The sequence below is a fragment of the Meriones unguiculatus genome, chromosome 2 (assembly GCF_030254825.1).
Source record: "Meriones unguiculatus strain TT.TT164.6M chromosome 2, Bangor_MerUng_6.1, whole genome shotgun sequence".
Taxonomy (NCBI): domain Eukaryota; kingdom Metazoa; phylum Chordata; class Mammalia; order Rodentia; family Muridae; genus Meriones; species Meriones unguiculatus.
This window is the reverse complement of record NC_083350.1, coordinates 34742363-34767998: the sequence shown is the minus strand read 5'-3', so window position 1 is coordinate 34767998 and position 25636 is coordinate 34742363. Positions and strand designations below refer to the sequence as shown.

Sequence of the window (25636 nt, the reverse complement as noted above, 5' to 3'; positions counted from 1 at the left end):
GGCCGGGGCGGGACTTAGACTTTCTAGGTCCTGCGGGCCAATGAGCGCGTGGCCTCCGTTCCGGTCGGCGGGCCGGCCAATCCGAGCCAGCCGGTGTCATCTTCGGCTCCACTCGGCTCTTTTCGCTGATGCGGGCAGCTTGGGGGCCTCCGCCGCGGGAGAGACTAGACGCTTTTTCTTTTCTTTTCTTTTTTTTTTCCCTTTTTTTTTTTTTTTTTAAATCCCCTGTTTTCTTTCTTTCTTTCTTTCCTCCCTCCTCCTCTCATGCGTTCACTTCCGGGTCCGGTGCCGCTCCGGATGCTCGAGGCCGAAGGATGTTTGACCTCCGGATAAGCGAGGCGCCGCCGTGCATTCATTCCCGGTTGCATCGGTGGCCACAGCCGCGGCCCGGACGGCGACTCGGCTCTCGGCGGCGGCAGTAGGAGGCGCCGGCGGCGGCGCGCAGGGCCCGTCGACGCGGGCCGGTCCTTCCCTCGCTCGCGCCCACCTCCCCCGGCCCTGTTCATCTCCTGCGGCCGCCGGCGGCGGGGATGTGCCGGCGCTGACGGGCGGACGCGCGCGCCGGGCCGAGCCCGCTGCCCGCGGCCGCACCTCTGAGGTAAATTCCGGTCGGCGGAGGCCCGCGGGCGGGCCAGGGGCGCGGGCGGCGGGCGAGGCCGGGGCGGGCGGCGCGGGGGCCGCGGCCCGCGGCTGGGGAGGGGCCCGGCGGCCGCGCGCGGCTCCCCGGGCTCCGGGGCGGCGGGCAGCAACTTCCCTCCGCCCCGGCGGCGGCGAGGTCCCGCTGTGCCCAGCCCTGCGCCCGACCTGGCCCGAGCCGTTCGGGGAAGGCGGCGGCGAGCCTGCCCTGGGCTCCGGGGTCCGACTGGCATGTTTACCCGCCCGTGGGGGAGGCGGCACCCCGTTTGTCGGGTGCGGGGTGGTGGTGGTGGAGGTGGAGGTGGAGGAGATCCTGTGTGCCTCTGGGGTCGGGCACGGTTAGGCCTGTGCCATCCGCGCTCGCTCCCGTTCGCCCACCTCCTGCCTGAGGAGGAAAAGTTAAAGGCTGAGCGAGAAGTCAGGGAGGCAGCCAGCTGCTGTTGCTGCAGGCTGGGGCTGAGGGTGGACTGCTGGGGTGAGGACCCAGCCCCTTGGAGCACTCTGGTCAACGTGTGCCTGATGTTAGGAGATGAAATAAATACATAAAAAAAAAAATCTACGAAAACAAACTGTTTTTGTTCTTGAAACTACTTCTTGTGAGTATGGGTGACATTTGGTCCCAGGTAGAGATCCCGAACTATACAAAGAGTGGAACGCAATCAGAAATTTAAAATATACGTTTCTTTGAAGAACACTGGCATTTTCTGTAAACGCGACGGGGATGAAAAATAGTCACAAAGTTGTAGAAGAAAAATTAATATTAGACGTGAGACTGGTTTTGGAAGACATGTTCCATGGCAAAAATCAAATGCTTTGTTACCTTCTGAGTTGGTTATTTTTGAGATGTGCTTACGGTGTTTTGTAATGGTTACCTAACTTTGCTTCCACTGTGATTCTGACCTAAGAGGAACTGTTACTATTTTGTCTTTTAGGTTTTCTAGCTGCACAAAGGTTAATATATTCATAGGCCTTGGAAGAAAGGTGTAATCAAGTACATTATGTGCCTTTCACATACATTCTTAATAGAATGTATAGATAGTTTTGCTTTAAGGGAGCTTGCATTTTTGGATATGTATGCATCAGGTAGAAGGGATTCATATAGAACTAGGGCACAGAAAGGTTTTGTTGTTGTTTACTTTCTCATTTTGGAATTTTGAGACAGGGTCTGACTACGTGGCTGTTGGGTTTGAATTTTTTATCCTCCTACTGGAGTCTTGATTGTTATAATAACCAGCTAGTGTTCCACCTTGCTTTTAATATTGATATAGATGAGACTTTTTTGAGATTGTGGGGAATCTTGAGGAATGATTACTGATGATTTATTGTACTCTATGACTGTCCCCCCATTTGCCAGTTTTAAAATTAATGAATTATATAGCTATTGACATTTTCATTATTAGATTTACAAATGTTAATAATGTACAACACAAATCTTAACAAAAAAGTCATTTGTTACTCTTTTCAAAATAAAGTCCTGGGACTAGAATCAAGGGATAATTTAATGAACTCACACCTTTACCTCTTGATGTTATTAGAAAAATGGGTAGAATCATGAAGATGAATGAGACCCTGTAGCTATCTTCAAGTGAGAAGCAGGCATGTTCACAAATAATTGCACACAAGCTTCCTGTAGGTTTTATGAGGTGGATGGAAGTATGGGGTGGATGTGAAAGGTACTAATTTTGAAGGGAGTCATGAATGAGCATGGAGCTGTGACCCTGTGTTTGGGCCTTACAGATATTCACAGGGGCTAGGCACAGTACTTTTCTAAGTGAAGGGAGTAGGCTAAGCATGGGCATAACGCTGCATGTTAGAGCACCTGTTGAACTGGGTGCAAAGCTGCTGTGGAAGAGGAAGCTGTGAAAGTAGGTGGAGAGCTGGCCATGAAGGTTCAGAATGCCTTGTATTTAAAAATGAGTCAGTTGGAGGTGTGAGGGTTCAAATGTATCTCTTCTGTGGTGTCAAGAGGTAGACAAATAAGAATGGCATGTTAAAGGAAACAAATTACAACCCATTAGTTAGCTGGCTGTCACCCATGCTACTGGGGGAAAACAGATGTATACAGTGGAAAACTGTTTATACATGGCTTTATAATTTTTCTCTATCTACATTTGGTTATGGGTGTGCCTGGCAATCTGGTAATTGGTTTTACATGAAATAAATCAGGATTGTAAAAATGACTCAGGGAGAAATGGGAAGCTCTCCAGTTATTTCTGTGTTCCCTCCAATCCATCCTGTAATCTTTTCCCTCCTGGGAACAGAACAGATCATTATTATGGTATAGTTTTTGGTACAGTTTCCCCTGGTCAGAATAGAACAAATATTGTTTTAATTACAAAGGGTATTCCAAAACAATATATACAGTTAAATAATGGGAGTGCTGAAATAATAAACAACATGACAAAATGCAGGCTATTGCATAACCTGTTACCGTGAATACATTTGAAGGTGATATTTGCTATGGATAAAGTGTAATGTGAAAAAAAATCTACATAGGAAGAAAATTAACTGTAATAGTATGATGGTAAAATGAGAATAACTACAGTTATATATAAATAAGTATCAGTTGACTCTAAAATCACTTAACCCTCAATAAATCAAAAGTAGTGTTAAAAAAACTCATACCATCAGTTTCTGAGTTCCTGTAAAATCTCAGTCATGTTACAGTGAAGGTTTTTTTCCCTCTAATTTGTCTCTCTTGATACTAAAAAACACTTAGATTGTAACCAAATTTGTATTATTGTGAAACCTTCCCCTAAAAACAAAACAAAACAAAAAACTAGCTATAATATACTTATCAGTCTACTTTGGGTAAGACCACTTTGAACTCATCTGGGGGATTCTGTTAAATGATGGGTCTCCGGTTTTGAGAACAGAGAAATCTAAGTGACTTTAAGTAAGCTGTTGAAATATACCTTGGGAATAACAATGTATATTGAGTCTTCTTTCTCTTGACTTCATAGTCAACAATATTCATTTTTCTTCAACTTTCATATTTTTTATCTTTACTAAAACAGTTGGCATTTAGCAGTGTTATTTGATAGTGTTAGTGTTTTCCTGTGTTGACTCTTTAAGAAGAAAGTTGGCACTTTCTGGACGTGTCAGTTTGGGCATATGTCTTTTTCCAGTTGTAAAAAATGTATAGGCTTAGAAAACAGTTTTAGTGACAAGCATTCCCTTTGTGTTGATCCACATGACAGAAGGTCTTGGGTCTTCATTTTGGAATCAAGTATTCAGTTTCTTTTTGTTTGTTTGTTTGTTTTTGTTTGTGAAATAACTCTGGGGGGGGGCTGTGAACTTAGAAAATATGTATTAAGGCCCAGGGATATAGCTCAGTGGTAGAGCACTTGCCTAGAAAAATATTGAAAGAGAGAGGTGTATGTGGAAATTATTTTTAGAAACTCACTGTTTGACATGTTTTCCTAACTCCCTTCTCAAAGTTGAAATTTAGAGACTGCATGTGTCTGTAGTTCCCTTATATTATGGAACCTGAGGTTAGCACATACTGATTATGTTCTTAGACTGTAAGTTGCTGTATTTTCTCCATCCAGTTCCTGTCTACCACCCTAGCATTCTTAACAATGAAGTTTTAATGTATTTTTGGATGAAAGAAATACTTCCTAGCCACCTTCTTTACTAATGATATATAACCTACTTAAAAGTTTAATAAATTTGTTGTTGAAGCTTGTCAACATTTATTTTATAGCTTTCTGTAGTTTAAGACAAAACCCCCCAAAATCAATCCCCCCCCTTAGCTGCTTAATGCTTTCCTTCTGTTATAGTAATGTCAGACTTGCAGTTATGTTCAAGATTTTTAGATGCATTTAGCCAATTCTGGATCACCTAGAAGTACTTTCTTTAGCTTATGGCTACATTTGCTTTGTGTGTGTATGTGCATGCCTCTGTGTGATGGTGTGTTTATTGAGGGAAGAAGAGAGGAGAGGAGATTAAGGGTTGAGGTTGATTCTGCCATTATGCTCTTCATCAAGATTCAGAAAAGGGATGTAAAAGCACTGAGGTCTGATGCCATATAGATCCTCATTTCAGAAAGTGCTGATGCATGTCAGTTGTTAGAGGGCCGATTGGCGTGTAGAATAACCAAAGACTCTCGGGCAGAATCATTATAGGAGAATGCCTCTTCAGTGACCTCTGCTTAAACCCACTCATGTGCTTAAATGGTACTCTTTCTTCTCCCTGTAGAACTAACAGGGCAAAGCCCACGCTGCACCGGGTGGCAGTAAGCTACTCTAGTCTCCTCTTGAACTCTCATTCTTACCAGTTGTCCCTATGAAGAATCCTTTGTGTTTATGCTCCACAAACCATCAGTGGCAGCTACACTTGATTTTGTAATCCCATATTGCAGTAAAACCTTGTTCAGCAAATTCTGAGGTCAGAAATATGTTTGTATGAGAACCATTTGGCTGCTTTGGAAACAAGAGTGTAACAAAACCAATTACAGTTGAACTATGGAGGACAATGAAATGATTTTAATCCAGGATGATCTATAAAGACCCCATAGTTAGGCTGCTTAAGTGTTGTGAGATGCCTTTTCACATTTAAGAAACAGAAGCTGGCAATGATAGGTAATGTACCATGGGTGTGGCTTTTGGAAGAAAAATAACATGGAACTCTCACCAGTGAGCGCCTGCTGGAAGAAAGGAACTTGGCCATGCAGTACAGGATTGTCCTGTAAATGGACCTTGTGTTTTACCTGCAGTAAATTTTTTAGGGTCTGTGGTGTTTTGTTGGTGGTGTTCTGCAGATTAAAAAAAAAAAAAATTCTCTTTAAAGCTATTTTACAACTGTTGATAAATAAACTAAGAGGGATCTACTAAAATCTAATCTAGTTACACCCCCTTTGAAACTTACTAGTATTTCTTAATGACTTATTGTTTTGGCCTTTTCAGTTGATTTTACTCTGTAGTTCGGGTTAGCCTGCAATTTACCATGTAGCTTAGGCTGATCATGAACTTTAAATCTTCCTGTCACCTCCCAAGTGCTATGGTTATAGATAGGTTTGAGCCACTCTGCCAGGGTGCATCTTCTTTTAAAGCCAAAAAGAAATTCTGGTATTCCTGTCCCACCCAGAAGGTCATTTCTCAGAGTAAATTGTGTAAATATCCAGTCCAGTGATTACTGTTAGTTTCATATAGTTTGCACTACAGTCTTTGACCAGATTTTGTATGCTATTTTCAGCTTTTATACAGCATCAACATTGGAGTAGAGCCTTATCATTTCAGTAGCTCCTCAAGTTAAGTAGGGACTGCTGGAATGAATTGGTAGGTGAGGTTGTTCTTAGAAAGTAAAACTACCACTCCCTTGATGTGTATCAGGAATACTTGAACATGGTGCTTAAGATTGCTATGCTGACCTGCCTAATTTAGATGAAGCTGGGAAAGAGAACTTGCAGCTGAAAACGTAAGGTCCAGATTGGGAAAGAGTCAGGGATATGCCGCTTGTGAAAGCTGCAATGCAGTGTGCTGAAGTGCAGCACCAAATTGGGAGGGCTGAAGGCTGAGTCTTGAGTAGTGACTTGCTGCTTTGTGGCTCTGCTGGCTGTGTTGACTGTACTCTCAGTTCATCTTCAGGCTGCTGTTAGATCACACTGTAGACACGTGTTGGCAGAGAAGGGAGTGGGGCTTGCTTGTCTAGCCTTCCTTATTTTGTCCCTCCCTCCCAAATCAAAGAAATCTTAGCGTTGGCCTCATAGCTTACTTTTTCCTTCATATTTTCTTGATCAGAATTAGGTGGTGTATATGTTTTATCCAGTTAGGATTCTAGTTAGGGTATATCTCTTGCCTTGCAGTTACATAGTGGAGAGAGGGTATTTTGAAAACAGTATGAGAAGGAAGAATATTAGAGATAGAAACAATAATAACCATTATATTTACTTGTTTTGAGAATGAAATAAATAATGCATGTAAATGAACCTTGAACTCCACAGTGTTACACAGATGCAGTGGAGGAAAGGTTAGGAAGTCTCCTTATTGCTGTCTTTTAAAAAATAATAATAATAATTACTTATTATTATTGTGGTACTGGGGATTGAACCTAGGGCCCTGTACATGCTAGGCAAGCACCCTACCAACTGAGCTACCCCTAGGCCCCCATATTGCTGTTTTAAATATGCTCATGTCTGAATATTTTTCAACAACTAAAAATATTGCTAGTTTTTAAAGCAACTAACTTTGAGTTACTAAAATAGGTTATCCAAGTAGTAACATTATGTTTTTTACATACCGCTCTTGAAGCTATTCTAATTTTAAATTAAAATATTGCACAAATAAGTTTATTTAATTATTTACCAAATTGCTGCCCTCTGGTCCTTGTTCAAAATACTGCCTACACCTTTGATCCAATAGACTTACCAAGCAGAGAGTAAGCACTCTGTGGAAATAAAAAAATTGTCAGACAAACTTGGAATTGTGAGGCTCAATGTCAGGAGGAAAGGTTTCTTACCAAATTTGAGAACAGGAGAAATAGTGGTGGTGCGGGGGAGGGGGGGAGGTGTGGGAGAATCACATAATTTTAAAGTTGAATGGGTCATGGGAAGATTGAGTGAAATGTTGATGTCATGCACTTGATTAGTAGAACTCTCATATCCAAATTACTAGTATCATACACCTCTGACCAACAAGTGGGAGGCTGTAAAAGTAGTCTGCCTTGCAGATGTGGGTTGTGACTGGACTTTAGATATTAGCCAACCATTTCTAGGACAGGTACTGTCTTCCTAGTCTTTGGAGGCATTCAGCCAGGGTGTTTGTGATTTTTTTTTTTTTTTGGAACAGATTTTTAATTTTTCTTCAAATAGCAGTAACAAAACATTGAAGTACACACCTGTTTGCCATGCACTCACTGAATAAGCTCAGGCTTGACCTGCTTCAGTGAAAATGCAAAGTAGGACCAATATGCAGCCACTTATGTATTTTCATTTTGAAGGAAATTATATTAGACATTTCCTACCTTCATTATATGTAAAGGAAAGACATAGATATGTACATGTGTACATAAATATATTTGCTGTTTATCTTCCAAAAGAATATGTTAATGGCAGTTATTTGTAAATGACCATTATTTAGAATTATTTTTACTTTTCTACTTTTAGTATTTTTCTGTATTTGAATTTTCAGTTATATGTATGCGTAATTTCATCAGAAAAAATGCATTTTTTTTAAAATAAAGAGAATAGATTTCTTGTGAGAGTTGTGTTCTGATAGCTTAGGTTTTTTTGCACTTAATTGTAATACCTTGAAATAAATGTTCCTTAAATATATTGGCACATATACTTTTAAAAATTTTAGAAATTGAGTACATTAAGGTTATCTTAAAGTTTTGAGTTGATGGTGTGTGAGAGTGTGTATACTCGATTGTTTGTGTATATATGTATTTATATGTGTGTGTGTTTGAATGCATTTGCCTGTGAGTGCACTTGTGGAGGCCAGAGTTCAACTTTCTCTGCCTTTACCATATTTTTTGAGATAATCTCTCTCTCTAGACCTGGAGCTTGATGTTTCAGCTAGACTGGCTGACTAGGTGCCTCTGGCTATGTATGTCATGATTCCTTTGCCCCAACCCTGTGCTGGGATTACAGATAGGCATGTGCTGTTGCAATGCCCAGCAGTTTATCATGAGTGCTGGGTATCTGAATTCAGGTCCTCATGCTCACACAACAAGGATTTTACTCACTGAGCCATCTCCTTAGAACTGAAGTTTTAAGTTAAAATTGGCTGTATGATTCCTTTTGGTATAAATGTATTTTATAGAAGTAATAGGTTTGTCAATATTTTGAAATGATTGTGTTGTATATTTTTTAGCTTTGTTTTTGCAGGAGTACTAGACAGTGTATTAGAATGTGATATATTTAGAGTTAAAATAATGTTCAGAATTTCCTTTGTGAAAAGGGAAGTGAAAATGCTTTTTTCCTTTACACCCAGTCTGTGTCATGTTTATTTTTTGTTTCTGTGAAATACTTATTCTAGCAATGAATACTGCACTTTAATATGGCAGGCACATATGTTTGGTAATGTAACAGAGAAGAGAGAACATTCATCCTGTTCCACTAGTCTTATGTGTGTCTTATGCTGTGCAGACATTTGACCATGAGCCCTTATAATCAAAGTGTAATCGGGGATCACCTAAGCACTAATTTTCAAGTGTAACTACTAGGTATTGTTGAGTAGGTGGCATTTGTTGATGCAAAGTTTTATAAAGCATTATTTTATATGTTATATTTATTCCTGGGATCTGAAAGCAACATTCTTGCAAATCTTTAAGACATGGAATCTTGTGATACCAATTTTAATTCAAGAAAATGGTAGATTGTTTTCTGAGTTATTTTCTAGCATGTGAATATCAAAGTATGTTGTGGCTAAAATCTCTTTATATAATTGATATTCTGTAAATGCTTATTGTTGATAAGATATTAAAATGTTGCCAGTTTAAAAAGTCATTCTTTTGTTTCTGATTCATTGAAAATTAGTTGATCAAATGGGATTTATATTGTATACCTTACTAATTATTTTAATGCTGTGTTTATAAAAGGCAGATTTTTGAATACTGGAAAATGATTTATGAGTATTTGGGATGAGAGAAATAAAAGACATAAAATTATTCTACATGCTTTTAAATAAACTCTGAGAAAAAAATATTCCATATATTTTCTCCCTGTGGTAGAAGCTAGAAGAAGAGTCTATATAAAACCTTGTTCTTGTAGACATGGCTGCGAGTGCTCACGCTGTGTTAATAGGTAAGTGGAGAGAAAGGGTCCTGGAGAACATTCCCTCCAGTGGCTCTTAGCCCAGAACGCAGTTACCATTCACTTAGGATGTTACCCACGTTATTTATTTTGGAATGTGGTGATTGGGCCAGTGTTGATATGTTTTAGATATCACTAGGCTATTCTAATTGGCTGCAAGGTTGAAAATCCAGTTTCCTCCATTCTTTGTACACATCTTTTACAATTCAATACCAATGATTTCATGTTGTCATTTTAATTGGGGGTGAGGTATGAGAACAATAGAAGAAATGCATGGGAAAGGCATGGTGGTTTATGAACTTATAGTCTTAGTACTTACGAGGCTGATAAAGGTGGATTGCCATGAGTTTGTGGCCAACATGCACTACAAAATGAGACCCAAATAAACAAACACACACATACATCTCGATGTTATTCAGAGAACCACGTTAAAAAAATGACTTCTCAAAGTATTGGACCCAGCTTTCTTGGTGAGGCCATATTTAGTACACATTAGTAAGTTTTGGTAAGCATAGCATCAAAACTAGAACATCTAAGATATCTTGTAAAGTCTGTTAAAGGGAATTTTATCAAGAAGAAATCACAGCATCAACTAGGGAGTAACAAAAACAAATACATCTTTAAAGTTACCTTTAATGAAGGCTTGCTAATTAAAAGTTACTAATTTTATGTTATGTTGATCATATTTACAAATCATCATTGTGTTGGCCTTTTTTTTTTTTTTTTGAGGTAGGGTTTTGTTATATAATCCAGACTCATTTCAAACATTTGAATTTGCTTTTTTAGCTGTTGAGTGCCAAAATGACAAGAGTGTCCTCTGGGACAGAGGAGGAGACTCTGTTGGTCATGTAGTAGATTGCTCTTCTTTCTTCTCTTTTGTGTCATGGCTGACAAGCACCTCTGCCTTTTTCCTCGGTAGAAATATGTTTATATCAGTATATTTTATTTATAGTATATTGTCTATATTATGTATAGTCAGAAAATGTATACAGGTTAATACACTATGATAATAATATGTGTATATAGGATTTTTTTTAATTGATTACTACTTGAGGTCCTTTTTATGTCTCATTTGATGCTAATTCTTGGCGCAGGAGTAGCCTCACTGCTTACAGCACTCTTGGTCTGACAGAATGAGAGCAAGACATTTTATTGAGTTCAATTCCAACACACACACACACACACACACACACACACACTGCCTGGTGACAAGTTTGAATGTGGCATAATTCTATAAATTGTAAGGTTTAGATTTCTAAAAACTACCCTGATATTTGAGAATTTGTGGTAAGAGCTTTAACATTGCACACATAGGATTTGGAGAACATGTTATTTGTGAACTTTACAAAATGACTTTCAGGAATTATTTTTAGTTTAGTAAAATACCACAGTACCATAGTAAAATCAACACGCAATAAAGTTCTGTTTCACAGGACTGTAGTTTATTATTAATAATTTCACTATAGAAAATGTTCTAAAATACTAATTTTTATTTTTGGTATGGATTGACTTGTCTTAAAAATACAAGATCTGTTCTGAGATATAATAGTATTCTTAAAAAATTTTAACTGTGTTTGTATATGGTGTGTGTATGTGCATGCACCTTGGTTTATGTGTGTTGTGTGCATATGTGGTGTGCATGTGTGCTGTGTGTGCATGTGTTGAGGCATGTGTATAGATGTCAGAGCACACTCTGGAGTTACTGCTCTCCTTCCAGCTTTTGTGGGTTCTGGAGATTCAGTTCAGGTTGCCATTCCTACAGGATGAGGTTCATTATATGCTGAGCCATTAGATGTTGCTGTGTGTGTGTGGTGTGTATGTGTGTTAGAGTGTCAACACAGGGTCGTATGCATGCTAGGCAAGCAATCTACCCGCTGAGGTATATCCCTAGTCCCTAAACTGTTTATTTTGTGTATTTGTAGGTCTCATTATAGATTGGTCAAATGCTTGATTTTCTTTCTTTCTTTTCTTTCTTTCCTTCCTTCCTTCCTTCCTTCCTTCCTTTCCTTCTCTCTTTCTCTTTTCTTTTCTTTTCTTTTCTTTTCTTTTCTTTTCTTTTCTTTTCTTTTCTTTCTCTTCCTTTCTTTCTCTTTCTTTCTCTTTTTCTCTTTCTAACTGTGGTGTCTCAGACTTCTCTGCATCATTCCAGTCCTTACTAGGATGTATGCAGACTCATACCATCTGTCAAAAATCTTGAGACATTCTGAAAACTAAAATGGGTAACTTCAAGAACTCTGAAGGAGCTGTGTGGACTTGGATGGGTTTGCCTCTGTTCCTTAGCTGAAACTACTTACTAGGAACATTTGTTTCTTACTTCCCTGGTTAGTTTCAGTAGGTGCTAGTTAATATTTTTTGCTTTCTTTCTTGTAAGCTTATGCACATCAAGAGGACTTCATTTTAATCAGAATTAGTTTTTAACAGTTACTGAATGACCTTCTCTTCACTGTATGTCTACTTTTTCCTGCTTTCTCTAGTCTTCGAACTGAGTAGCCATCCCTGGATCTTGGGCCTGACTGGGGTCCCAGAAGCATATTGTAATTAGGATGCTCTGTGGAACCATTCAAGAAGTCTGGACTTAGCTGAGTATTCAGGTGCTCTCTTCAGTATCCAGGCTTATATCAAGGGAATTACTGTACATGATAACTTGATATCAAAGCACCTTCAGGCAGCCCTCTTTTTATATATTCGACTTTGCCACAGCCCCCCTTAATGACAAAGTTAAGGGTGTGGTTGTGATGTCTCTGTTTTCGGTTCCTTGAACTTCCTTTGTTTTTAAGACTTCACTGTAAATATCTTCATACCCACTTTGGCTCCATTTCCCCTTTACTTCTTAATCCTTATCTTCTCTGTTGACTTACTTTTTTTTCTTCTTCTCTTTTTTTCTTTGTACTCTTCTCATTCCCCCCTCAAAATAATATTCCTCAAACTTAAATTTATGGCATTCTGTATGAGATCTTTTTTTTTTCTGCCTGCTATTTTTTTTTTTCCTGCTATAAGGTAGCAGAGAACAAATCTACATTTAATAATACAGTGTGAACTTGCTGTAGGGAACGACACTGACTGATTTGTGAGGTATGACCCTCTCTCCCCTTTGGATTATAGCATTTTGGAGAGTCAGAATTACAATATAAATGACCTTTGATCCATGAGATATTTCACTTCCTGTGGTGTGTCGTGGAACTATAAATTTCCTTACGGCTTTAAGATCATCGTACTATCCTTTTATTAAGAAAAGAAACTGCTTTATAAATTAATACTACCAGATTTCTGAGAACATTGTCATTGATCATTGATTATTCTTTTAAATAGTTTTTGATGTATTCTGTTATTGGGAAGAAAAGCTGAGTAGCATGACTTGTGCCTTTGAGGACATCAGATTAACAAATTGGAGTATTGCAATACTAAATGAAAGAGTAAAGCATTGTGCTCTATTCTTCCTCAACATTGACAGTGAAATGCAGAGCTTTTTTTTTCATTTTCAGATGATTTGCTTCAATTGGAAAGATTTCAACATTCTTCTTATGATATTAACAATTATTCCTCATACTTGTTTTTATTATAATCACCAGGAGTTACATATTGGTGATATTTCTCATTCCTTACTCATTTATAGATGAAAGTGTGAGTGAGTGAGTGAGTGTGTGTGTGTGTGTGTGTGTGTATGTGTGTATGTATGTCCATGTACACCAGAGATTGACATCTGGTGTTTTCCTTAATTGCGCTCCATCTTGTTTTTTGAGAGAGTCTCTCGATCAGCCTGCGTGCGGCTCAGGATTTGGCTAGAATGGATGGCCCCAGCAATCTTCCTGTTTCAGCTTCCCTAGTGCTATAGTTCCTGTTCAAGAGGGTAAGGGGGCTTAAACTTAGCAGAGCACTTTACACCCTGAGCTGTCTGTCCAGCCCTGAGATACTTTTTTTTTTTTTTTTTTTTTAAGGCCAAGGTTTCTCTCACTGTGTTGCCCAGGTTGGTCTCCAATGCTCCTACCTCAGCCTGAGGTTACAGATGTATACTGCATTGTTTATTTTTTTATATGTGTGCTGGAGGTCTGAACTCAACTCTTGCTTGTGTGACTGAACCATCTCTCCAGCATGAAATGGAATACTTTCAATGAGAAAAATTTCTTTAACAAAAGATTTTTTTTTTTTTACTATTTATAGATTAAATATTTGCAAAATTTCCTGCTTGCTAACATTTATTTGTAACCTCAAAATTCATAGTCCTGTTACTGTTCTAGTGAGTCACAAACAGGAGCATACAAAGGTAGAACAAAGTTTGACTTAGTCAGTGTGTGCTCCCAGCTGAGGTTAAGTAAGGTGACCCAGTCTACTCGTTTTGCTCCTCACAGTGAGTCCTTTCCTTTCCTTTTTCCTTTTGTGGTGTTGTTTAAAATGACCCCAAACCTACTGCTGAAGAGCTGAATGGTGTTCCTAAGGGTACAAAAACTGGTTTGTTGAGGAAATACATTTAAGTAAGTTTAGTTCAGATGCAGGTATAATGTTGCAAAATGTTTTAAAATACAAAAAATACATAAAATAAGTTTGTATATTGGTAGGTTGATTAAACTTTTGTGATCAAAGAAAGAGTCTGGACAAAACCTTAAATGTATTTTTCCTAGGAATGGTGGTTTAGTGTTTGATTATACTGTATTTGCACTGACCTGATAAAATGTTAACTATTGTGAATGAGATGTTTTTTTTTTTTCTCCCATCTTCCCCAGCGTCTGCTTCTTCCCATCCTTCTAACCTGTCTTTGTTTCTTGGTGGTCCCTGAGCCTTTGGGGTTTGAGTAGGAGTGTGATGTACATTTTCCGTTTGTGGCGGAGTGCTCTATTAACACTTATTCTCTGTACTTGTGAGCTCTGTGTTTATCATTGTCTACTGCACAGAGAAACTTCCCTGATGACATTTGAGAGCTGTCCTAATCTATAGACAGAAAGAAGAATTCAGGGGACAGTTTGATACTGTGTCTGTTTAGGAAGATAATAGTAATAAATTCACCATTGGGGTCTGTGAGCTCTGCAGCCATGGGTTCATAGCCACATGGTACTGGGCATGAATTTCCTCTTGCAGCAGGCCTTAAAAACCAATTGATTACCTTCATACCATTGTTGCTGCCATTGCACCTCTGGACATATCTTGCTAGAGTAGTTGTAATTCAGAGGGTTTTGTGGTATAAGTTCATTGGAATGTTTGTTAGATCAGTTCTGGAATTGGAGAAGTAGCTGAGGGAGTGATAGAATATTTCTGTTTCATTTTCAAACTGTACTCAGCCAGTGGTTCTTATAGCTTATACCTCACCAACAATTCTTAAAGAGTCAGGTATGAGTCAGATCTGCAGCTCTCTGTATGTACATATAATAAATGCTTAGGAGACTAAGTATTTCGTAGTTCTTCTAACTGTTCAGACATGTGGACTTCTGTAAAGATGTATTAATAATAACTGTTCAAAGTTGCTTATGAGGGGCAGGCTAGAGAGGTCGCTCAGTAATTAAGTTAAGAGCACTTGTTGCTTTTTCAGAAGACCCACATTTGATTCCCATCACAAATCAGGCAGCTCACAAACTGCCTGTAACTTTAGTTCCAGGAAATTTAACACCCTCTTCTGACCTCTGCAGACAGCTGTACATATGTGGTATACACATACAAAGATACAGATAAATAAATATAAAAAACAGATTCACTTGTGAAGTTGAAAAGTAGGCACAGAAGGCATGGTGGGCACTGTACACACGTACATCCTAGTGTATTGGTCTGTGTTCTGTTAGCGTTCTTGAAGGTGGGTGTTTTTAAAGAAAAGTTGGGCTGATGAAATGGCAAAGTGCCCGGTATGCAACCATAGAACATGAGTTCATATTTCCAAAAACCTTGGAAAAGAGCCAGGTGAGGTTGTAGCATACATCCATAACCCTAATGCTGGGGAACTGGGGGCAGCTGGATTTCTGGAACTTGCTAGCCAGCTGGTCTAGTCATTCAGTGAGTACTAGTTTCTTTTCTTTTCCTCCTCTTCCTCCTCCTCTTCTTCTCTTGTTTGTTTTTTTGCTTTTTGAGAAAGGGTTTCTCTATGCAGCCTTGACTGTCCTGGACTCACCTTATTGACCAGGCTGGCCTTGAACTCACAGAGATCTGCCTGCCTCTGCCTCCCAGAGGGCTTGGATTACAACCACTGTGCCTGGCTATGAACACTAGTTTCAAAGAGAGAACCCATCTCAAAAAGATAAGGTGGAAAGCAAAAGACGGCCACAAACTCTGTTTCTCACACATGTGCACATATGTGCATACACACTTGCATAAATGTACTCACACAGACACTATATGCTCACATTTATACTTTACTTCAATAAAAGAAGTTGGTTTAGTTCATAGTTCTAGAGATTCAAGGGCATGCTGGTAACATTGGCTTGGTTCAGGAATTCATATTGAGTGGCCTTATGGTTGTAGAAGGAGAAATCACATTGTGAGACAGGAAACTAGAGTGCAGGAGAGGCTCATTTATAACTTTTTTGAGATTTGAATCACTTCTAAGGGTTCATCCCAATGACCTAATGATTTTTTTTTTTTTTTAGGACTCTTAAAAATCAGATCATCTTTTAATATCACACTAGGGACCCAATTTTCAACATGTGATCCCTTGGGGACATGATTGAATTGTATGCATCATGTCATCTACTTGTTGATAGTCAGACCAGGTTGACTAGAAAATTCATATAATTAGACTTAGAAATTTTTCTCTGCTGAGGAAGTTTAGAATTTAATAAAGTTTTTCATTTAAAAATTGCCTTAAGTTGTACCTGATTTGGGTATTCCTGTTATTGTATAGTAGCTTTAACTCTAAAAATATTTTTTATTACAACTATGTATTAGGATCATTCACACACATTCACACACACAAAAGCACACACACCGTCCCTGTTCACTTATAGAACTGAAGGCCTCATTAAACATGATTTTTTGGCCAGGTATGATGACGCATGCCTTTAATTCCAGCATTTGGGAGGCAGAGGCTAGCGCGTCTCTGTGAGTTCCAGGCCAGCCTCGTCTACACAGTGAGTTCCAGGATAGTCAGGTCTATGTAGACAGACCCTGTCTCAAAACAAAACAGATGGACAACAACAACAAAGAACAATATAGTTTTTCCTTATTACATATGTGTACTCAGTTTTCTTTTCTGTTAGACAATGTCACCTTTAAATAGCTGCTGTTTAATAAGATCCATTAGTTTCACGAGTGACTAGTGAGTCTTGATCCATATTTTAGAGAATATAAAAACTAGTTATCTTATTCTTTTAAATTTTTTCCTTCCTTCCTTCTTTCTCTTCTCTCCTCTCCTTCTTTCTTCTTCCTCCTTCTCTCCCTCCATCTCCTCCCCCTTCTTTTTGTTATTCTTTTTCCCCCCTTTTTAGGATTTTCTTTATAGGATATACAGGGACATAATTGAAATCAAATTTTAGAAATATTAAGTAATTTTGGATGATAGGTTTTAAATTTGAGACAAACTTTTTGTAGTATGAAATTAAGTTGATGTTCATAATTTTGACATTATAGTTAATGATTTAGCTTCAAAAATAAGTGTTTATTCTTTTCTTAGACAATTGCAGTTGGAGTAATGCCAGAAACCAGTAACTGGGACACTTGCTGCTAACAGAAGCATGTGATGTAGTGGCTAGCCATCACATCGCAAAGGTCTCCACTCATTTAGATTTCAGAGAGGCTTCAAGACACATATTCTAATACAAGTTTTTTTATAGAGACTGAATAAAGCATTTAATACCCCAGATGAGTCTTTTTATAATAAATACATTGTTTTTATTTTCTATTTTTTGAGAATTTCATACATGAATACTTTATATTATTTCCATCCTTCTCTCCCCCTTCAATACCTCTCATGTACCCTAACTTCCTTTCAAATTTAAGGCCTCTTCTTTATTGTTATTTTAATGTGCACGCACACACACAGGCATACACATGCACGTTCTTCTGTGTCCATTTATTGCTACTTGTATAAATATGTATTTTGTTATTTCATGTAACAAACCTGTTGGGTAATAACAGTCATAAATAAGATTTGAATGTAAAATTTGATATTAACCTATGTGTTTTAACTTTATTCTTATGAAGAATTAATATTAGAGATGCATGAAATAATTTTTTTTCTTTTCTGACAACAGTATTTTGAAAGTTAGTATAATAGTACATTATTTTTAAAATCTAAAATTTCTTATTCAAGTGTTGATTTGGTTAGCATAAGAAGCAGAACATAACTGCACAGATACACTCACAGACTGCTTTTTTGTTTTATCTAGCTGTGTCTTTAAGGAGGTCAGCCTTCTGTGTAAGGTCTTAAATGATTAAACCATGCAGATTAGAAAATCTGATTTTCTGTCTTGAAGATTTATCAGTGATTATCAAATTAGAGTATACCAGTTGCTGTATATCTACTCACAGTTAGGTTATGCCAGTGTTCTCTAAATCTAGAAGCTCTTTTATTAGTGGATGTCACTGTATCAAAATTCAAGCTGTTTATGAAAATAAGGCAATTGATTGTTCATATTTGCTCCTTTTTAAAGACAATTTGCAAAAACATTCTTTTGCCATATTCCATATCTTTTAACATATATATTAGCATTTATATACACATAGATAACTATGTTTGTTATTTGTAATTAATAGAAGGATTTAGATTTCAGTTAAAGGAAAAATATCTGTTATAAAGATTACAGTATCCATAAGCATTATAAATAGTTTGTATTATGAAACATTGTGAACAGGACGTATTTCTGTGACATACCTAGTAGTTCCCATGCCTGACCTTTGAGATACGCTTGTTAGTTATCTTTGTATTCATTGACTTTACTGTTTCTCTGAACAATTCTTGGCTTTACTCTGGTCATCTGGGCACAGTGCAGTGCGGCAGTACTACAGTTCTTTTCTTAGTGTTTTTTCCCCCAACTGGAATTTACTTGGACAGACTGAATCACATCTAGTCATACTTGTGCTTTTTGTTTGACTACTAGAAAATGCAGAAATTTGTTTTGTGTGGGTGCTAAACTGAACAGTATGTAACATTTCTTCCTCATTTTCTTAACTTAAATATTTTTAGGCTTTTTATAGTCTGTCTATTGAAACTGTTCTAGACACTGAAAAAGCATAGTTGGATTTTAAATCACAGATGTTACTTAGTTTTTACAATAGCTTATTTCTGAGGTTTATGTATTTATTTTTCAGATGGGAGGGTTGAGAGTCAGGGCCTTTGCATGTGCTAGGCAAGTGCTTCATGAAAGAGCTACACCCCCAGCCTTGTTTCTAAAAAGGTGTTTATACAACGGTTCTGTGAGGAAATGAAAATACACCTTTTTATTTGTGCTTTACTTTTTAAAGGTCAGGTCATCATTTGAAAACTATGGGTTCTGTTATCAGAAGAATGTTTGAGGGGTCATGGATTTCAGATTAAGAAATCTTCAGCTCTTCGCGCTGTCAAATTTTGTGTTATCTTTTAAGTATCCACTAAGAATATGAAGTTTTAGTACAGTTTCTCTGGCTTACTAATACTCTTTATTCTTCACTTCATCCTCATCTATTCCTCTGATACTTTAAATAGTAATTTTATCTCTATTTCTTATCCTTGTAAACTTTTACTTTTTCACTTTATACTAAGCAAGAAACAGAAATTCTTGTCCCTGTGCTTTCTTTTATTTCATTTGCGTCTCATTAGCAACCAAACTTCTATTAATTGTTCCATAACTTTAACACGATTAAGGTCCATATATTATTTTATTATTATTATTATTATTATTATTATTTTTGTAAAATTAATTGTGAAGGTTGAAAATCAGTGACCCTGGCTTGTACTCTTTAAGACTAACTTTGGTCCTATGCAGTTTGCTAGGTTTACCTTTTCCCTGTTTAGGGTTTCTTTGATGATTCCCTTCCTCTCCTTTTCTTTCCCTTCTTCCCTCTCTCCCTTCATCCCTTTCTCCTTCCCTTCTGTTTTCTCTGTTCGTTTTTCTTTTCTTTCCTTCCCTCTCCTCCCCTTTCTCTTTTTGAGACAAGTTATAGACAGTCTGTAACCTAGGCTGCCTAGAACAGTTTCTCAAACTATGGGTCAGAACCCCTTTGGCAAACATTTATCTCCAAATATTATGATCCATAATAGTAGCAAAATTACACTTATAAAGTAGCAATGGAATAATTTTATGGTTGGGAATCACCAGGATGTGAGGAACTGTATTAAAGGGTCACAGCATTAAGAAGGTTGAGAACCAGGCTGTGCTCAAACTCATGATGATTCCTGTCTCAATTTCCTGAGTACTGAAGTTGTGGTTATGAGCCATCCCATCTAGTGCTTCATAATTTTATTTTATTTTTTCTCTGCCCTTCTTATTAGTGGCCATTCTTAGCTAGAGGCATTGAACTTTGTTGTTGGTACTGCGTTGGTTTTTGTTTTTTTTTCCTTTAACAACTGGCAGTTTTAGCCAGGCAGTGGTGACACACAGCTTTAATCCTAGCACTCTAGAGGCAGAGGCACGTGAATAGTTATGAGTTCGAGGCCAGCATGGTCTGCAGAGTGAGTCCCAGGACAGCCAAGGCTACACAGAGAAACCCTGTCTTGAAAAACAAAACCAAAAAAACCAAAAAAATCGTAGCCAACCAAAAAAAAAAAAAAAAAAGGTCGTTTTGTTTTACATGTTAGGATTTTTCCCTAGTTTGTCTTTTTAAATTCTATTTACTGTAGTGTTACTTTGATATGTATTACAGTACTTCCATTAGCTCTGGTCATTGTTCTTAATTTTTGTTGATTCTAAAGTTCTCTTTTGTTGATTAAATAATTACTAACCAGGAGATTTTGGTAGGGAGAACATTTTTTTCATATTAGATTTTATTAGCTGTCTAGTGGTTCTTGATTGTCAGTTCATGTTTGTGAGGGAGGAGATTAGAGTATGTATTTATGTTTTCCTTATAAAGCTTGTAAAGTCCTGTGTACAAATAAAGCTTAATTGATTAGAATTTTTATAAAAAAACTTTATTCATTAACGTGTAACTGCACTAGCTCCAAGCATGGTGTTACGGTCAGGGATCACAAAGTTACATATCAGAAACTGTGTCATGCAATATTAATACTGCTTCATGGGTTCTGTCATAGAGAACGTTCTTTCATTATTTAGGTCTAGCCTAGAATTTAGCAATCCTCCTTAATCTCCCAAGTGCTAGGATTACAGACATGTGCCCTCAGGCCTTCTACTGGAGATTTTGTGTGTATATGTATGTATGATGTTTTTCAGTGGCTGTGGTACCTGTGTGTAGGTCAGAGGTTCACCTTCTAGTGTTTACCCCTTGTCATTCTACCTTGTTAAGACAGGGTCACTTTACCTTGGCATAAACCAGGCATAAACTAGTTGTCTTTGTGGAGCTTCTGGAGGTTTCTGTCTCTGTATCCCTTCTCCTCACAAGGTCCTCTGCTGGGATTGCAGATAATACAGTTTCTGTTTTTTACATAGGTTCTGGGCAATCCAGACTCTGGTATAAGGCTTGTGGGCAAGTGCTTTTACTTGCTGAGCCATCTGCCTGGCCCTTTTGCCTGAGAGTCTTAGTTTTAAACTATTTTAATTTTTAAAAAAGTTTGTAAAGTAAGAATTCTATATTACAAGTTTATGAATAGTTTCCTGATGTGAACTGAGTGAGGTAAAGTAGGATGTCTTAGTTTTTTCATGATCATTGTTGTCATATATATTCTTTGACTGTGTTACTGCCGTGATTGATTTACTAGTCAATTTCCATTGTTATATTTTTATCTTTCAGAAAGTTCAGTTTGGCAAATGGACTCACTTTTAGCTGTTAAAAAGTCTGTTCATACCATGTGTGTCTTTCTGCTTCTGGGATACCTCACTCTGGATGATCTTTTCTATTTCCCACCATTTGCCTGCAAATTTCGTAATTTCCTTGTTTTTCATTGCTGAGTAGTATTCCATTGTGTAAATGTACCACAATTTCTGTATCCATTTCTGTATTCATTCCTCAACTGAGGGACATCTGGGTTGTTTCCAGATTCTTGCTATTACGAATATAGCTGCTAGCTTCTACGAACATGGTTGAGCAAATGTCCTTGTTGTACACTTGAGCATATTTTGGATATATGCCTAGAAGTGTTACAGCTGGATCCTGAGGTAGCACTATTCCTAATTGTTTGAGAAAGCGCCAGATTGATTTCCAAAGTGGTTGTACAAGTTTACATTCCTACCAGCAATGGAGGAGGGTTCCCTTTTCTCCACATCTTCTCCAGCATGTGTTGTCACTTGAATTTTTGATCTTAGCCACTCTGTTGGGTGTAAGGTGAAATCTCAGGGTTGTTTTGATTTGCATCTCCCTGATGACTAAGGACGTGGAGCATTTCTTTAAGTGTTTTCTCTGCCATTTGATATTCCTCTATTGAGAATTCTCTGTTTAGACATATAATACAGCATAAACATACTAAAATCTGTACACCTAAAGAAGCTAAGCAAGAAGGAAGACCCTGGATAAGATAATCAATCCTCATTCAGAAAGGCAAATGGGATGGGTATTGGGAGAGGGAGAAAACAGGGAACAGGACAGGAGCCTAACACAGAGGGCCTCTGAAAGACTTTACCCAGTAGGGTATCAAAGCAGATGCTGAGACTCATAGCCAAACTTTGGGCAGAGTGCCCAGAATCTTATGAAAGAAGAGGGAAGATAGAAATACCTGGAGGGGGCAGGAGTTCAACAAAGAGAGCAACAGAACCAAGAAATCTGGGCCCAGGGGTCTTCTCTGAGACTGATACTCCAACCAAGGACCATTCATGGAGATACCCTAGAACCCCTGCACAGATGTAGCCCATGGCAGCTCAGTGTCCAAGTGGGTACCCTAATAAGGGGAGCAGGGACTGTCTCTGACATGAAATCATAGCCTAGGCGCTCTGATCAACTCTTTCTGAGGGGGGAGCAGCCTTATCAGGCCACAGAAGAAGACAAAGCAGCCAGTCCTGATGAGATCTGATAGACTAGGGTCAGAGGGAAGGGGAGGAGGACCTCCCATGGACTTGGGGAGGGGCATGGGAGGAGATGAGGGAGGGAGAGTAGGATTGGGAAGGGTTGAGGGAGGGGGCTACAGCAGGGCTACAAAGTGAATAAAGTGTAATTAATAAAAATACATTTAAAAAAATCTGTTTATTTATTTAGGCTCTGTTTAAACCAGTTCACTGCTTCTTCCTGCTTTTCACCTGACTTCTCAGTTTCAGGGGTGGGCTTTGGTTCTGGGTCCTCTACCATGGAAGGAGCTTAGGGCAGTTTCCTGGCTCTGCTTTCTTCCTTCATCATGCTGCTATGCTTCCCGTCCTCTAGGTTCCATGTAGGATTGGAAGGGTGTGAAAAAGAGAGTGTAAAGCTCTTACATTTAATGCTATTCTTTTACTTTCTGTTTCTATTATGGGACAGTTTGCATTCTTGGAAGATTTCCTATGTACCTCTTACATAGACGGAGCAGTCTACAAGTATTTCTGTACACGAATATGCATACACAGGCTTTACCAAAAAGAAGCACACTCAGTAAACTAGAGCATGAGGAGTGAGACAAGTATAAATATCTGTGGAACATTTTTACTTCATTTATGGATTATTTGGATTTTTATATTTACAGTATACTTTTGGATATCTCACTATTTAAACATAAATGAAAAGCTATATATTGAAAAAAACCTATATATTGAAAAAGTTATATTGTGAACATTTTTCAAAAGAAAACAATTTTCTTCTATATAGAAAAAAAGCAGAGAAGGAATTTAAAAAAAGTATAAAAAGTATTACTGTGTTTATTAATTATTTAAAAGAGCTGAATTTTAAAGTTAAGTTTTATGAAAAATATGGGGGATATGATATACTTTGAGATATTTTGCTAAATTTTTGTTATGTGAGTGGGCATTCTTTTTTAATATTTTTAATTGCGTTTATATATTTGTATAAATATATATGTGCATGTATGGAGGTCTGAAGAGAGTTTGTGGGAGTTGGAACACTATGCCTTTATCCTCTGAGCCGTCCAATCAGCCCAGCTATTTATTTTTAAATTCACATTTTCAGGTGCAATGTGCAGGTTTTAAATTTAATTTTATGCATTGACAAATATCTAGATAGCTTCCTGTAATTCCTGTTAATAAAGGTCTAGGACATACGCTTCCACCAGGAAGTTCCTCCATACTGTTTTCCAGAGAACTACCCTCCATCCTAGTAAACCACTGCTCTGATTTCTGTTCTCATAGCATCATTCTGCTGGTTCTGGATTTCAGAGGCTAGAACTCAGTTATGCCTGATGTCTTTCTACCTACTCCTGATTCAAACAGTATCCTGTTATACAAATATACCAATTTGTTTATCCTTCTGTTGAGATCACTTTGATCATCTCCAGTTTTTGGTTATTATAAATAAAGCTACAATAAAAAAACGGGTGACAAATCTTTCTGAATACATTGTTTTGTTGATAGGTCATAGAATAAATATATGTTTTGCTTTTTAAGAAACTGTCAAACTTTGCTCTGTTGTCATGCTACTTTGTACTTACACTAGCAATTAATGATAGGCCTACTTGTTTTTTTGTTTGTTTTGGGTTTTTTTGAGACAGGGTTTTCTATATAGCCTTAGCTGTCATGGTATTCACTCTGTAGATCAGGCTGACCTTGAACTCACAGAGATCCAGTTGCCTCTGCCTCCTGGAGTGCTGGGATTTAAGGCATATACCACCATCTCCCAGCTGGTCTACTTGTTCTTAATTGCTGTTAGTGTTGCTATTGATAGTCTTCCAGCTTTGTTTTTGTTGTTTCTTTTTTAAAAATTATTCATTTTACATCCTGATTGCAGCCTCTTCCTCTCTTCCCAGCCACCCCCCCACCATTCTACCCTCTTCTCCTGAGAGAAGGGGCAGGTCCCCCATGGTACCAACCTGCTCTGCCACATAGTTTATTGCAGAGTTAGGAGCATCCTCTCCCACTGTAGCCAGCCAAAGTTCTGTTCTCTGGTTAGGGGAAGGGGATCCAAAGGCCCCCTCTCCAGTTATTAGGGGATTTACATGAAGAGCAAGTTGCGCATATCCTATATGTGTGGTGTCCTAGGATGGTGGTTCAGTCTCTGTGAGCCCCCATGGACCTAGGGCAGTTGGCTTTGTATGTCTTCTTATAGAATTGTTGGTAATCTGTTAAAGTTTTGCCTTACTTATGAGTAAATGATACTTTAATGGTTTTACTTTTTTATTTCCATGGTAAGTATGATTTTAAGCAATACTTCATACTTTGTGGAAGATATTTTTTTTACATAAAAAGTAAAGTTTATTTAAATTCAGTATATTAATGCATATTCATAAGTATATGAAGTAATTTCCCTTAATTTTTGGTATTTCTGTTTAGTTCTATTTATTAAATTTTTCTCTCTCTTTTTTTTATATGCCGCAAGCTTGCAAAGCTATTTTTCTTTATGGTTCTAATATTTGTGTTTATACTTATGATTCATTACTTATCATTCTTTCATGGATTGAAGCACTGTTCATTTTTTTTTTTTCTCTTTACAAGTGAATGGTTGCTGTCACCCATTGTCACTGTTGAAGTGACGTGGTGCCTTAGTGAAAAATAGGTTGACCATAGGTGTGGCTCTGTTTTGGACTCTGCTGTTTCATTTACTTGTTCTGTAGTAGCTCCATATTGTCTTAATTACTGTAGCTCTCTGTTAAGCCTTGAAATTAGGTGCTGTTGTATTTAATTTTGTTTTGTGGTTTGATATTGTTTATTCTAGATTTTGTATTTCAACACCATGTTAAGAACAGTCTTCTAAATCTAGAAGACAAATTCACTGACCTGTTGCTTATATTTTGAAAAGTCACAATTTTGAGGCATTCTGTTCTTCCTAACTTATTTCCTTATGTGGCCCAGGCAGGGTATTGCAGGCATGTGTCAACACAGCCTAGCTTGAAACTGTCATTGCAAGGAATGGGTTGTCTAGAGAAAGTGGGTGTTCATGTAATACAGCTGCCAGACCAACCACAAAATTCACATATATTTGATAGCTGAAATTTCTAAAGGAAATGTGTGATTACTCTTTTAAAAGTCTTTAACTTTTTTAAAAAATGCTTTAGACATTTCTTCTGTATGTTAGAAAATTCAATACATGTAACTAGGTATGGTGGTATGTGGCTGTAAGCTTAGAACTTGGGCATCTGAGTCAGGACGATTGTAGAGGTTGAGACCAGCTTGTGAT

The 25636-nt window shown here is 37.9% G+C and overlaps 1 protein-coding gene across 10 annotated transcripts in view; it reads left to right on the top strand.

The window, feature by feature from the left end:
- Nucleotides 1–124: 124 nt before the first annotated feature.
- The window catches only part of Csnk1g3 (casein kinase 1 gamma 3), an 84076-nt gene continuing 58564 nt past the window's right edge, over nucleotides 125–25636 (top strand). For 5 of the 10 annotated variants that reach the window (XM_060377258.1, XM_060377259.1, XM_060377256.1 and 2 more), the window contains exon 1: nucleotides 125–598. The gene's annotated coding sequence lies outside the window, so the exon portion shown is untranslated. The remainder of the gene's footprint in view (nucleotides 599–25636) is intronic. The other 5 variants (XM_060377263.1, XM_060377262.1, XM_060377260.1 and 2 more) reach the window with 3 other exon arrangements.